Source organism: Fukomys damarensis, unplaced genomic scaffold (assembly GCF_012274545.1).
Source record: "Fukomys damarensis isolate Sample0158 unplaced genomic scaffold, DMR_v1.0_HiC HiC_scaffold_16, whole genome shotgun sequence".
NCBI classification, from domain to species: domain Eukaryota; kingdom Metazoa; phylum Chordata; class Mammalia; order Rodentia; family Bathyergidae; genus Fukomys; species Fukomys damarensis.
In genome coordinates this window covers 48427820-48444610 of record NW_022900928.1, presented here as the reverse complement: position 1 = coordinate 48444610, position 16791 = coordinate 48427820, and positions in this window count along the sequence as shown.

The following is a 16791-nucleotide window of genomic DNA, read 5'->3' as shown; positions in this document are numbered from 1 at the left end:
CTTTTTGCCTTGATGAGATGAGATCCTGTGCCCCCCCCACTACTGGGGGTAGAACTCGGGACCTTGACTTGTGAGGCAGGCAGCAGAACCACTGAGCTAAATCACCAGCCCTCTGTGCCAATTTTTGAAAGAAACAAATTTGGATTATGCCTTTAGTATCTACTTCCAATGGCAAGATTGTTAAAAATACCACCTACAATACATCCTGAAATCTGGGATAGTTAATAACTGTTTTTTTTTTAAAATTCAGATATTATTGCTTTACAAGGAGGTTGAAAATTTCTGATGTCAAAAATGTCACCTGGTTGTAGAACAGTTTCTATCACTTTTTAAAAAATCTTCAGTAGAAACATTTTCTGCCAAAATCAATTTACATGATGTTCTTGTGAGAACTGCCAAATTATAAGTAATTGTCCATGATAATGGATTTATTTCTAGGTCTTCAAAACACTAAAAAAAGCCTAATTCTATTCTTTAGGGAGCTATTATTAAAAGCAACAAAAACATCAACAACAATGAAATGACTGACAAAAATTGTGTCTAATAATTCTTTGGATCAGGAAATTAATTTTGTACTCCTCATAAATAAACATAGTGGATTAGCACTTCAATGGACAACTTCATTATTCATTATAAGCACTTGAATACATTTCAAGAATTTATCTGTGATCTTTATCAGTGAAATATTAGCTAAATGTCTCAGTAACTTGTATAATATCTGAGAAAATTGATTTCAAACCAGAGTGTTGGGTTAAGAGGTCAATCCTAATTTACATCAACATATTAAGGAGATACACAAAAAATATATATGTAGAAGTCAAACTTCCACTACATAATTTCTCTAAAGTATAACAGTTACATTCCTGAGACCATGATTTGTACCTTATTCATCATTCAGAAATCAAGATTTGGTTTTATTTTCCTTTAGGAAATTCAAAAGGGTTAAACAAATTGATAGAGGAAATAATAAAGGATGGATGGGAGATAGTACATGATTGAGAAGGGAAAGGAGTAGAGAGAAAAGAAGGGGAGGGGAGGGAAGGAAAGGATGAGAGGAGAGAGAGCTGTCTCCATTCAGTCTATCATTGCTATGGGAGTAGAACTAGACGTGACAAATTTGAACCCTTTCTTGCGGACCCCACATTACTGTCATTTGCAACACAAAACAGAATCTTAGAAATTTGAAAGCTCACACAATGAAGGAAAAATATTGATGACAATGATAAGATAACAAATGTGGTAACTTAGACAATATTTTACATATTTAAATATTATCATTCTTCATAGTAGTCACCATGATTTCATATGGTCTACAAATGCCATTTTTAAAACTGAGCAAAGTGCATAGATATTTTCCAAATGGGATGGGACTGAAAAATGGAGGGAGGAATGGGATGAGAGGAGGAAAAAGAATTAAAATGTGTTATGTACATATACAACTGCCCATGATGAATGTGATCATTATTTACTGCAAACATACACTAATAAAAAATTTTAAAACTACATTGAATCCTTTTTTTTCTTAACTTTTCTTTTTGCATACACTCTCAATCACCACTTTTACCTTAGAAAGAATTTATCCACTTATGCTCCATGCCTTAATTAATTAAATGTTTATTTAGTTTTTGCATCATCTCAGGGCAAAATGATATAATTTCTATCTTTTCAACTGGAAGTTATTTATTCTGAAATAACTACAAAATAAGTTTAAAACTATTCTTAATAAGTAATGCCACTTTCATCTGAATAAATATTGCTGTAGTTTGGGCACAAGAATTCAAGTTAAGAACAGAAAATTGCCTTAGATTTTTTTTTTTGAAGACCCAGGCCCTTCAACAGGCAGTGAAAATGAAGGTAAGTATGGAAAGTCCAGGACCCAAGGACACAAATCAAACCGTGAAACAATTCATAGGGAAGGAAAATTGTGGGAATGAGAATGAATAATGAGCATCAGTTTGTATTAAGAAAACTTCATATACGAACAGAAAAACACAAATATTTAACTTGCTCATTTATAGATGATGCTTGAAAAGAACAAGATAGACTATTATCTGATTTATATAGAAAAATACAAATAAATATTATTTTAGTAAAAACATGGAGTCTTCATTTATGATAGTGTAAAAATTAAAGCACATATAATATTGATCAAATTAATCATCAATAGTAATTACTGGAAAGAATGGCAATCCATGTTTATGTTTCTCAATATGGAAATAGATTTACTGGCAGTAGGGTATTTATTTATTTATTTATTTATTGTTAAAATTTAGTGGTTTTTGGGCCGGGGATTTAGCTCAGTGATTCGGTGGCCTGCCTTGCAAGCGCAAGGACCCGAGTTCAATCCCCGGTACCAAAAAAAAAAAAAAAAAGAAAAAAGAAAAAGAAAAGAAAAAAGAAAATTTAGTGGTTTTATTAACATACCTTCTGTCTGTCTATGACTACCATTTTTAGTATGCAATAGTATATGTGATATTTATGAAAAGACCAAATCCTTTCCCTATAATGGCTGAAGCATACTTCTTGATAAGTTACTGTAGTTTCTGGACTTTTGTAGTATGTTACCAGAGGGTTAAGATAACTAAATTTGAATAAAATAATCTTTCATAGTAAAAGAAAACCTTTCAAATTATTTGAAAACTTCAGGTGAAATTCCTTTAGGAATGAGTAAGACAGATGTTATGAAGTTTCTTCTAGTTATTATTTATATTACTTTTTTTGTTTTATAGAATATAATTTTGTCTGAAGAACTTAATACTATGTACATGATTAAAATTTTGTGAATTAAACAGAGTTATCTTTTAAACCTCATTTTACATATTTTGCTTAATATTACTTCAATCAAATTTTAAATCCCATGATCTCTGAATTCAAGTTGTATCTATTCATTGTGATTGTTAACCATTGTAGTAGTTAAGTGTTTTTAGTGGAGCACATCTTTCCATTAGCATTTATGAGTGAAGAAGATATGTGTGTGTAGAATTATAATAATATATGAATTAGGATTGCTTAATTTTCATAGATACATCTATGGGTTAGCAGCATTATTTTCATTCTATAGTTCAGAAAACTATATATTCTGAGACATAAACCTAAATCTTTAATTTTAGAGTTTTTCTTGCTGCACACCATTATATATAACAAATAAAACTCTGTGTGCACATATTTTAAGAGACTCAAAAAATTTACAGATGCACATAGAATCAGAGGAAAGCCAACATAAAATCTGTAAAACTTGTTCGCCACCTTGACTGGTAAAGATGTAGAAACAATGCCAAATTCTATTATTTCTATCTATGTAATAAATTAAAATGAAAGAAAGCAAATATGATTGTGTATAAATATGAAGAATGTAATGCAATGGCATTAAAAGATCCTTATGGAATAAGAATCAAATAAATTTCATTTTTAGTGATCCCAAAGAAATGTAAAAACCTGCATCACCAGTGGAGGAATTAAGCTAAGAATTTACTGAATTTGAAAAGTTTCTGAAAATAGGATAGTGTCTATATCAGTAGGAGTCTCCAGTTTCTCTATTCTGCATGCGTTCTAAAAGTAATTATAGCTAAACGTGGTGGTGCATTTCTGTTATCTGTTATCCCAGCATTTAGGAAGAAGAGGTAGGATTGCTTAGAGTTTAAGGCCACCCTGGGTCAAATGGTGAGACTGTCTCAAAAAACTACTCAGCCATAAAGAATGAGAAATTAGATTCATTCACAGGAAAATGGATACATATTGAGGATATACTCCTAAGTGAAACAAATAAGTCACACATGTGTAAATACCGAATAGTTTCTCTGGTGTGAAAAACTATAATGGTATGTAAGATCCCAATGATATAGTTGACAATGTGAAATAGGAACAAAAGGGCTAAAGGTGTAGGGAAAATGGGAAGGGTAGGGGAAAGGGAATAAGGGAGAGGAAAAAGAAATATGAGAAAATGAAAAAATAGAAATAAAGTATTTGTAAATAGGTAGGGGAGGAGGAGGTGAAGGGTGGGCAGGAATAAGGCAAAAAAAAAATAAAAATGAGAACCAAGACCTGTCATGTATAGGTACAAGATCCCAATGATGAATGTAACTGTACTGTATCCCTAAAATGTACCAATAAACTCAATGAGAAAAAAAAAAGAAATGTCGCTCCATTATAGCACTGAAAAATAAAGCCAGTTACTAATTTAAAAAGAACTAATTAACTAACTAAATGAATAAATAAAATAAATACTATGTGAAAAGAATGATTCCAGAAGGAATATTGCTCATACGGAAGGAGTGCAGCCATGTATTCGTAATTCTCTCACATTCCAATCCAAAGGCTGTGCTCTATGTGTGATAAATATCACATCTGAAGTGACATAAAAGCACACTGGATAGCACATGGTTTTGTCAGGGACAAATTCCTCTTCACTCATAGAAAATTGGGTTTATGTAGAGAAACTATTATGAGGAAACACATTAATAACATTTTAGGAATTATGTATGGATAATTGGTGTTCAAATGGTTTTTTTGTGTTTAATATAATTTATTAGAATGTCTGACACAGGATCTTTCAATCTGTCAGCTTTGCTTTATGCATTCTAACCTCTACAATCACATGTATAAATTAAAGTTGTTGTATCTTACTGAATTAACATTCATTGTTATGACATAACACTCATATTTTTGTTTTTGTCATTGTTTATAATACTATCTAACCAACTATCTTTTGGTTTCTAGTTAAATAGTATGCTCCCTCACTGTAGTTATACATATATGTTGCTTTTCCTAAATTACTTTTGAATTATAAACATAATTTTAAAATAATTTCTTATATCTCTTTTATCTACATCTTTATTTTGGGAAAAATATAGCATAGTGTATTTATGCATAGGTATATATTACACACACACACACACACACAACACACACATACATATGAAGTAGTTTTACAAAGGAACCTGTATAATACTTCTTAGAGTTCTCTAATGACTAGGTATAGATAGATATATTTACCAAGAAAAGAACTTTAGGACCTGAATAATTTAAAATTTAAATGGACTAATTTGACTGATAATAATGACAGTATCTAAATCTCTTGACATTTTTAAAATTAAATGATACAATATGATCTATACAATGAATGAGACTTGCATCTCAAATTACAAATCAGAACTTAGCACCATGTAGATACAGAAAATACCATAGTTATCAAATTACTCACTATAGATCAACTCACTGTCGGATTTGTTACTTTTGACATCTTGTTTGTGAGTATTATAAAGATACTCCATGGAAAATGAGAAGAGCAGGTCACAGAGGAAACATAAACAAAACCACTACCAGAAAGAGAAAGGAAATACTAAATGTTAAAATAAAATAAAATTATAGCATTAATTCAGTGAAAAGCTGAAAGGAAGTTAAAGAGTAGCTTTAAGAAAACACTACTTTGAAAGGAGAAGTAGATAACTAAAAGAAATTCTCTTTAGAAATCTGAAAATTCTGGAGCTAAAATAAGTAAAAATAAAATGAGAAAATTCAAAATTCTGCTCAAAAATGCAAAATTCATAATAGAAGTCCAAATGTGATCATCACCACTGTCCTAAAAAAAAAAAAAATCAATTACCAATGAAAAAACCTAAAACTCGGCAAAAAGTAAATGTTATGCTAAAATAACAAAATAATATAAAAAATGGAAAATTAACAATTCAGCTAAAGAATCTTACCCTTTTACAGAAAATTATGCCACAAAAAATAGTAAATAATATTCTAAACATGAATTAAATGAATATTTCCAATCATGAATGTGGAGTGTAATGTTTAAAATAGAATCAGAAGTTAAGAAAATAAGAGAGATGTTTAATAAGTAAGAAAAATACAAGTATTGGCCAGATTTACAAAAGAAAGTTAGTTATAAAAGTCAAAACCATCTGAGAAATAAGGAGCAAATTACAAGGTACTCTTGTTCAATATTTTGGATAAATAGCTAATAGATCACATGGAAGTTGCAAAGTTATCTGAGAAAGGAACATGTGCTAAAAATATTTTTAAAAATGAAGGGAAAGTTGTTTTTAAACGAAAATGAAGAGTACTCAAAATGCACATAACTGACATCCTTTGGAAAAAGTATAAAAATTCAAAGCAGAATTAATATTTAAGAATGAATTTTTAAAATATTTACAGTATAAATGAAAAGCTAAATTCGCAAACTGAAATGTTTCACTAAACATGGGAAAACTGAGGCAACAAATCAGATTCAAAGCTTAGTGTAATTATTAAAGCTTTAATGTAAGACAAATCTTCAAAGATCAGATTAGTGAAGATTTTGGTACAGCACAAATACCTTTGATTTCAAAATCAAATTTTTCTATTCCCAGTTAGGATTATAACATTTAAATTTACATAAAACAAAGAAATTATTTATTCATAACTTTTTTCAAGACCTAAATTAACTCTTCTTCTCGCCATCATAACATATTACAAAGGGACCTAGATTATCTAGAAATATGCACAGCATCATATTGGTCTTTTGAACAGGTGTCAGATCTTTCTGGACATCTCTGGGAAATGCAATGTTTTCCAAACGGTGAAAGACGAATCCAGTCATCTAGGTCAGTGTTCAGGAACACGCTGAAACATGCTTTCCAGAGTGTGAGAATAATTGTTGTATCTTGATTCTTCTACCACAAAGAAGAAAATATACTGATGGTATCTGAATTCTGTAAAAAACAAATTGCATACCTTGGATTATTCTTTCAATCTATATGCTATGTGTGTAGCATGAGAAGCTGCCCATTTGAGTGTCATGTAAAAAATATAGAAGTTTCTAGAGTAGATAGCTAACACTTCTGGTCCACATCTTTTTAAATGAGGAAATAATATGATAGGATTATTCTTGAAAACCATTAAAATATAGGGTAATATCTACCAATGTCTTAGTTATACATAGAAATAAATGTACCATATAATAAATCTTAACTAATATATCTTCACTGTATTCCCCTTAGCTAAATCCTTGTATCATCCTCGCAATTGAATAATATCTAACACTGGTGAATATATAATGGACAGGACGTCAGAATGAAAATAATCAGAAATGAAAATTATTGTTTTTTGTTTTTAATTATTTTTGAAAATGTCATTAAACTAAGGATTTCAAAATGCATTCCTAGCGTAGCTATACGGGACTCAGAGTATATTCATACAAGGTAGCTTTCTTGAAGCTTAAATTTTACTAACTTTATGCTAAGTCTGCTTTTGCCATTGTCCTTTGTTATTTACATATATCAAATATCCTCAGTAATTACTTGGTTATTTTTTAAATACACAGGACAAAGATATGACCTTGAGTAGTATTCTTTATAAGCTCCACAAATAATAAATTATAGTTCTCATTCTCAAATCAATACTTTAAATAACTAAAATATTCATCTGTTAATAAGATGATCTGAGGCACAGATATTACTAGTGTCTGAGATGTGTATGTTAGTCAGTCTTTTTATTTTGCTTATTTTGTCCTGTCAAGAGTAAATCAAAATTCAATAGAGTAAAACATTTGTAGAGAACAAGCGCCATAAACAAAATAAATCTTCAAGATAAATTAACATGCAATGAATAAAAATGTATCACAAACATATACAGTTGATAACATTGTGAAACAAGTGGAATGAATGCATGCTGGTTTTGATCCCAATAAGGAGATAACTGATAAAGTAGTATAAATAATGGCTGGTATAACACAGCATCACAAACATAAGGATATAACAAATCCGGAATGACTCCCAAGTCTATTTGAATGATAAAAGAATTCTGAAAAGAAACACAATTCGTAACTTCTTTAGAAAATAGATCTTAATGAGATGACTATCTCTAAGTAAGAGCACTACATTTCAGGCAACTCCGCTCTTCTGCAGTGTAACAAAGGCAAAATGGGAAGTGAATATTTTGTACACAGCATCAGTGTTAGTTTTATGCACAGAAAATGTATTGAAGATACCAAGCTGCATACTGCAGGCCTAAGATAGCAAGAATCTATAGTCCTAGTGACCTACCATTTGGAGGAATGATCCATGAGAAATATATTTTTTATTTTATATATCTGAAAAAACAAGATTATCTAGTCAAAACACATCCTTTTACTACCTGTAGGACATCTTGTCTTAACTTTTGGCTGGCTGACAATGTTTTTTAACCTACTTTAGACAAATAGGAGGACTTTCACTGAATCAAATGACATATTTTTATATTTTTGAATGTACCAACTTTCCACAATGAATGTAATCATTATGCCCTGCAAACATGCATTACTAATTATAAAAAATTAAAAAGACTTCCTTTTGGATCTAATTTTCAAGTAAAGATCGTTGCTGCTAAAATGTCAGTAGACTTTGTTTTCTTGGACAATATACATTTTGTTGCCTTGCGTTTTGTTTACTTTTACCAAAAGAGAAACAACATCAAGTTTATGCATTAATTTTGGTAAAACATTTAACAAATTTTCTAGATTAGAGCAGAAAATTCCTAAAATTATTGACATTGGACATGACCTTATGGAGCTGATTCTAAAGAGAATCAAAAGCAAAATAAAAAAAGCAAAATAAACTCCCAGCCATATGCTAATGAGTACTTCCAGATTTAGTAGTGACATCTTTCATTCCACAGAGCAGCACACTGGTTATCTATGGAATTTCTGACCTGGCTTCCAAAGAAACTAGAAACAGTGTAGTTGCTCTTGCTCTGAAATTTAATAATGCAGGAAGGCTCTCTTAAAGTTATATGTATAGAAAAAAATGAAATATAAAATTCCAAGAATTTATTTCATGTTTTCTTCTGTTATCTACTTCCTGAGAGTTCACTTTATAGGTATGTTATTAAAATTATATCATTCTTATTTAGAAATTTTATTTTAAGCAGATATATAATATTACCTATGAACCAATTATAAATGAGAACAATTATATCTGTATTTTTTGTATCTTTAAAAATGAACAACATGCATAATTTCAAGGGCTTTTATTCATGACAATAGAAATTATGAGTATTAATTTTAGTTATACTAATTCAGACTGCAGAAAAAACATAGAACTATAATAGAATCTGACTTGAAAACCATTAAAATTCATATATATAGTGTATGACATGACTTTTTGCATGACAAAAATAGATAAAGGTTTTACAGATGCAATAGGTAAAATATCATAGATAAATGTGCATGTATTTTTCATATTTTAGCTATTATATCTAAAATGCATTTAGCATCATAAGTGAGTGATGAGCACTTTAGCAAGAAAAAAACCCAAATTTTACCAATAAATGTGACATTACTTGGTTAATATCGAATATTTATGAGGTTGACCTTTTCATATTTTCTCTTTAGTTTCCCTAAGTTAAAAAATGCATATTAGCATATCATTTGGCTATTATCAAATTTATTTCACCAATGTATATTTTAAAATTTGGTGAAATTTACTCTAAATTTTAATGTTAAATCACTTTGTACTTACAATGAATAACAGTAGTCTGTGATCATCACTTAAAATTTTTAGATTACTTTTGCTGTAATTTTATATGAAATAGCTATATTTTTTAAAAAGATTATTTTTGTTCTTCATTTTAAGAAGTGTTAACCAGATTGTTCATCCAAATAATTTTGAATTAGCAGAATGAAATGGGAAATGTATCCCACCAAACAGTATTACTTTCCAATAGTGTCTACCCTAATATTAGTTATCTTCTTATTTAGAGTGGGGGAGACTTTTGTTTTTATCTTTGTTTTCTGTTTATGTTATTAAGGTTGAAATTGATCTATAACATATACTTGGATCACTTCTCAGCCCTTTGGCTAAGATCAAATGTAGCATAACATATATTTGGTAGTGTTTCTCTTTATTGGTTTAATCAAACTGAAAATATGCTTTTCATTCAATTCATACTCCATTTTAATTTTCTTTTTAACTTCTTCATTTTCATAAGTCTTAGGATTGTACTTTTTAATTTTGAAATATTTAAACATTTTCCATATAATATTATATTATGTAAACATGCTTTGTATGAATTAATCCTTTTTAAATCTATTGAGACTGAGTAGCCCAGAACACTGTTAAATGTGACAAACGTTTTTTTTTTTTTTTCCTGTCTTTTTTGTTTTTGTTTTTGTTTTTGTTTTGGTACCAGGGATTGAACTCTGTTCCTTGTGCTTGTGAGGCAGGCACCGGAACCAATGAACTAAATCTCCAGCAAATATTTTTAAATATGACAAACTTTACAGTTGCTAGGTGAAGTAGTTTATGAATGTCTCTTATAACTGATCGGTTGTTATGCTACTTAAATTTGGTATAAAGTTACTGGTTTCCCATCTGCTTGTTCTATTAACTATAGAATGACAATATTGACATATTTTGCTACAATTATGGATTTCTCTCTTTTCTATTTCTTGGCTCATTTTTGCTTATGTAATTTAAAGCTCTGTTACTAGGTACATAGATATTTATGAAATGCTACGTTCTTCACATATTACCTACTTATAATATTTAAAAGACAATTTCCATAACAATATTATTTTAATTGAAATATATTTGGTGTGACATGAATTGAGCCACCTTAATTCATTTGGGTGGTGCCACAGCATAGATTATTTTCACTTTTTTTTTAAAGAGGTATATATGTTTATATTAAAAATGGGTTTCTTGTAGGCCTGATAAAGTTTGACTTTGTTTTTCAAACCTAATTTATCTCTTACTTTTATTTTTTTTCAGCTTTAATTGAGTTTATTGGTGCATTTTAGGGATACAGTACAGTTACATTCATTGTTGGGATCTTGTACCTCTACATGACAAGTCTTGGTTCCCATTTTTTCCCCTTACCTCTGCCCTCCCTTCACCCCCTCCTCCCCTCCCCATCTACAAACACTTTATTTCCATCTTTTCATTATCTCACATTTTTTTCTTTTCCCTTATTATGCTTCCCCTACCCATCCCGCCTTCCCTACATGTTTAGCTCCTTTCTTCCCATTTCACAATGTCAGCAATCTTACTAGGATCTTCTGTATTATTTCAGATTATTCACGCCAGAGAAACTATTCAGTATTTACACATGTGTGCCTTATTTATTTCACTTAGGAGTATATCTTCAATATGTATCCATTTTCCTATGAATGAATCTATTTTCTCATTCTTTATGGCTGAGTAATATTCCATTTTATAGAAAAATCACATCTTCTTTATCCAGTTTCCAACTGATAGGCAAATAGGCTGTTTTCAAGTTTTAGCTATTACAAACTGTGCCGCTATAAACATGGATGCACATACTTCTCTGTGATATGATTCTTTTAGTTCTCTTGGAAAGATACCCAGCAGAGGGATGGCTGGATCAAATGGAGCCTCCAGTCCAAGCTCTTTGAGGTATCTCCATATTGATTTCCATAGTGGTTGCACCAGTCTGCACTCCCACCCACAATGGAAAAGGGTTCCATTCTCCCCTAAAACTCGCCAACATTCATTATTTTGTGATTACTTGATAGCAGCCATTCTTCGTGGGGTGAGGAGAAATCTCAGTGTTGTTTTGATCTGCATCTCTTGAATGACCAGTGATGTGGAACATTTTTTCATATATTTACTTGCTGCTTTGACTTCTCTGTCTGAGAAATATCTGTTCATTTCAGATGCCCATTTTTGAATCTTGTCTTTATATTTGGGGGGCTGATTGATTTGAGTTCTGTATATATTCTTGATAATAGTCCTTTGTCTGAGGAACAGATGGTAAAAATTTTTCCCACATTGTAGTTTGTCTCTTATTTCTGCTGATGATTTCTTTTGAAGTACAGAAGCTTTTTAATAGGATGAGATCCCAGTTGTTGATTCTTTCTGCTAGTTCCTGTGCTACTGTGGATTTGTTCATAAAGTCCTTCCCTATGCCAATGTCTTCCAGAGTTCTGCCTAACTTATCTTTCAGCAAGTTTAGTGTTTTTGTTTTTATGTTTAGATCTTTAATTTATTTGGATTTTAATTTAGTGCATGGTGAAAGATAAGGGTCTAGTTTTAATCTGTGGCAGGGTGAAATCCAGTTTTTCTAACACCATTTATTAAAGAGGCTATCTTTTCTTCACTGAGGATGGTCAGCTCCTTTGTCAAAAATGAGATAGCTGAGTACATCTGGATTTGTTTTTGTGTCTTTCAGTCTATTTCACTGATCCTCAGGCCTGTTTCCTTGCCAGTACCATGCTGTTTTTATCACAGTGGCTTTGTAGTATAGTTTCAAATTGGGAATTGCTATACCCGCTGCCATGTGTCTTTTGTCTAAGATGGCTTTTGCTATTCTAGATCTCTTTTGCTTCCAAATGAATTTTTTGATTCTTTTTTCTAGTTCTGTGAAATATAGTGTTGGAATTTCAATTGGAATTTCATTGAATGTATACAGCAGTTTTGGTAGTATGGCCATTTTCACTATGTTGACTCTTCCTATCCAGGAGTAAGGGATATCTTTCCATTTTTTTATATTCTCTTCAGTTTCTTTTTTCAGAGTGCTATAGTTTTCAGTGTAGAGATCTTTTGCTTCTTTTGTTAGATTGATTCCTAGATACTTCATTTTTTTGGATGCTATTGTAGAAGGAATTTTTTCTCTTATTTCTTTCTCAGTGAGTCTGTTATTTGTGTATAAGAAGGCTATTGATTTTGGGGCATTCACCTTGTATCCAGATACTCTACTGAATCTGTCAATTAAGTTTAGTAGTCTTTTGGTGGAGTTTTTTGTATCTTCATGACAGTTTAGCTTCTTCCTTTCCTATCTATATTGCTTTAATTTCTTTCTCTTGTCTAATTGCTGTGGCTAATATTTCCAGAACTATATCAAAGAGGAGTGGTGATAGTGGGCATCCTTGTCTTGTTCCTGATTTTAATGTGAAGATTTTCAGTTTTTGGCCATTTAATATGATGTTGGCTGTTGGTTTTTCATAGGTAGCCTTTATTAAGTTGAGTTAAAGACCATCTATTCCAATTTTTTTCGGGGGTTTTATCATGAATGGGTGTTGAATTTTGTCAAATGCTTTTTCTGTATCTATTGAGAGGATCATATGGTTTTTGTCCTTGACTTTGTTAATATAATGTATTACATTTATTGACTTTAGTATGTTTAACTACCCTTGCATCTCTGGAATAAATCCGACTTGGTCAGGATGGATGATCTTCTTGATAATCCTTTGTATTCTGTTTGCTAGTATCTTATTAAGGATTTTTGCATCTGTATTCATTGAGGAGATTGTTCTGTAGTTCTCCTTTTTAGTTGCATCTTGCCCTGATTTGGGAATCAAAGTGATACTTGCTTCCAGGAATGAATTTGGAAGTATAGCTTCCCTTTCAATTTCATTGAAAAGTTTGAAGAGTAATGGCAGTAGTTCTCTAAATATCTTGTAAAATTCAGCAGTGAATCCATCAGGGCCTGGGCTTTTCTTTGTTGGTAAATTTTTAATTTCATTTTCAATTTCACTGACTGTGATAGGGGTATTTAAAATGTTTTTATCTTCTTCGTTCAACTTTGTTAATTCATAAGTATCTAAAAATCTGTGCAATTCTTCTGTGTTTTCCATTTTATTGGAGTACAGTTTCTCAAAGTAGGTATTAATGATCTTCTGGATTTGTTTTGGATCTGTTGTGAGTTTGCCTTTTTCATTCCTGATTGTATGGATCTGAGCCTTTTCTTTCCTCTTTTTGATAAGATTAGCTAAGGGTTTGTCAATTTTATTTATTCTTTCAAAAACCAGCTCTTTGTTTCATTTATTTTTTTGTAGCCTTTTCTTAGTTTCCATTGCATTGATTTCTGCTCCAATCTTTATAATTTCCTCTCTTGTTTGAGCTTTGCATTTTTCTTGCTCTTGTTTTTCTATGAGTCTAAGTTTAATCATTAGGTTGTTTCTTTGAGCCTGCTCTATTTTCCTTGTGCGGGCATTCAATGTTATGAATTTTCCCCATAGAACTCCTTTCATTGTTTCCCATAACTTCCTGTATGTTGTATTGGCATTCTCATTTATTTGTAAAAGCTGTCTAATTTCTTCTTTAATTTCCTCTGTAATCTATTGATTTTTTAGGGGAGTGTTGTTCACTTTCCATGTTCTTGTGAAGTTCCTATGGTTTCTTGTGCTATAGATCTCCAGCTTGATTGCACTATGATCTGATAATATACAGGGCATGGCTTCACTTCTTTTGCATTTATTCAGACCTGTTCTGTGAGCAAATATGTGGTCTATCTTGGAGAATGATCCATGTGCAGCCCAAAAGAATGTATATTATGATTTTGTGGGGTGGAATACTCTATAAACATCTATTAAGTCCATGTGTTCCAAAGCTTGGTTCAGTTCTATTATTTCATTGTTGATTTTCTGCCTAGATGATCTGTCAATTTGTGATAGTGGGGTATTTAAATCCCCCACTAAAATTGTAGTAGTTCTTATTTGGTTTTTCACTTTACTTAATATTTTTTTTATAAAGTTGGGGGCATTTACATTTGGTGCATATATGTTTATGATTGTCATCTCTTCCTCTTTGATTGTTCCCTTTACAAGGATGTAGTTTCTTTCTTTTTCTCTCTTAATGAGTTTTGGTTTGAAATTTACTTTATCTGAGAATAAGATTGCCACCCCTGCTTTTTTCCTGGCCCCTGACACATAGAGAATTGTTTTCCATCCTTTCACTTTCAGTCTATAGGCTTCCTTTTGTGCTAGGTGTGTTTCTTGTATGCAACATATTGTTGGATTTTGCTTCTTAATCCATTCTTGCAGTCTATTTCTCTTGATTGGTGAATTGAGGCCATCAACATTGATGGTTATAATTGATATGTTCTGACTTATTGTTGTCATGTTGTTGTCCTTTTGTTGACTCTTTTTACTTTTTCTCCCCTCTCCTTTTAGTTCCTTGCCTTGCCTGTTTGATTTGGTCTGTTGGGCCTCATGGCATTGTGACCTTCATTGTCCTTTTCTAGGGTATTGTTTAGAATTCCTTGTAGTGTGGGTTTGGTGTTCATGAAATTTCTCAGGTGTTCTTTGTCGTGGAAGTATCTTATTTCCCCATCTATTGTGAAAGAGAGTTTTGCAGGATACATCATCCTAGGTTGTAGGCTATTTTCTTTTAGGACTTGGAATACGTTACTCCAGGCTTTCCTTGACCTAATGGTTTGTGTTGAAATGTCTGCTGTGATTCTGATGGGCTTTCTTTTGCATGTGATTTGTTTCTTTTCTCTTACTACTTGTAGTATTTTGTTTTTCTGTTCAATTTCTGGGATCTTGATTATTATATGTCTAGGTGTAGATTTTTTTTTTTTTATCGTGGCTAGTTGGAGTTCTATATGCCTCACATGTCTGTATGTCTAATTCTTCCCTTCTATTTGGGAAGTTTTCTGTCATTAATTCTGTGAGGAGCTTTTTTTAAGTCATTTTTGTTTTCTCCTGCTATTTCATGAATTCCTATAAGTCTTATATTATTTTTCTTTGCATCATCTAGAAGTTGTTGGATTGATTTCTCATGATCCCTCACTGTTTTTGAGAGACCTCTTTTTTCAGAGTCACTGACTGCAATCCTATCTTCTATATCTGAAATTCTATCTTCACAGTCTTTTATTCTGTTGTGTATACTTTCAATGGAGTTTTTAATCTCCTGGATATCTGTTTGAATCTGTTTCATGGATTCCATTTCTTTTCTCTGTTGGGCGTTCATTGTTTCCATTTCTTTCTTAAGCTGAGACTTCATGGCTTCTATCATGGTCTTGAGCTCTTCTATTTTTTTGTCAGTTTCTTTTCTAGAGTCTCAAATTATGACTTCCATTTTGCTCATCATCTCTATGGTTAACTGGGAAATTATTTCTGATTTGATTTTTTTCTAGAGCCTGATTGATCTGTTTGTTACCTCCTGTGCAATGGGTCCAGGGTGTCCTACTGGTTCACTATTAGACTTTTCATCCTCATTTGTCCTAGTGTTTGCCATTGGTGAACTGGAAATCTGTCTTTGTGTCTTGCTTAAGTGTTTTCTCATTTTTATTTTTATTGTTGGGTTGTCCTTGGTTTAATTTCTGGGTATTACTTAAATCTTCCTGATACAGTTGTGTTTTAGCTTTTGAGTCTCTAATGACTCATATTTTTATAATATTGGAGAAAACAACTCATTAAATTAATCACAATCCTTTATCCCAATTGATACATTCAGCCACCCAAAAGAATCAAGCACAGCTTGCAAATTGACCACTTGTGGTAGTCATTAATCTATCACCTTTAAATCATGTGAACTAAATTAATATCAAGAAGCAGCCCAAAATATGTTTGCAGTGAATACGCTTTTCAATATAGTATCTTTACCATTTAGCATGGGGATTAGACTGAGTTAGGATAAGAGGAGTACATAAGTGAAAGAACTGGAGCAGGTTTGAAGTGAAGCCAGAGGATGCAGAATGACCTTAGTATCTTTACAAAGCTATTAACTTCAGAGGGGATAGAGAGTGTAGAGATAAGGACAAGAATATATCCCCTTAACAGTAACAGGGGCTTGCCTTCCCTTGACACTATGGAGCCATGAGTGAGGTAAAATGACTGGAGAAAAGAATAATAATAAAAAAAAGCAAAACAAAACAAAAAGAAAAAAAATAATAAAAGAAGAAGTCTGAGTTAGGGCAGGAGCAGGAATAAAAAGGGAGATTGGGGAGAATATGGTGGAGCAAGAAACTGAGTTGGAGAAAGAGGACATTAAAAAAGAAAGAAATTTTAGGGTGTAATGAGGAAAAGAAAAAACAAAAAGAATTTGATGGGCCTCTCTCAGACTATGTCTCCTGTTGTCATATTAT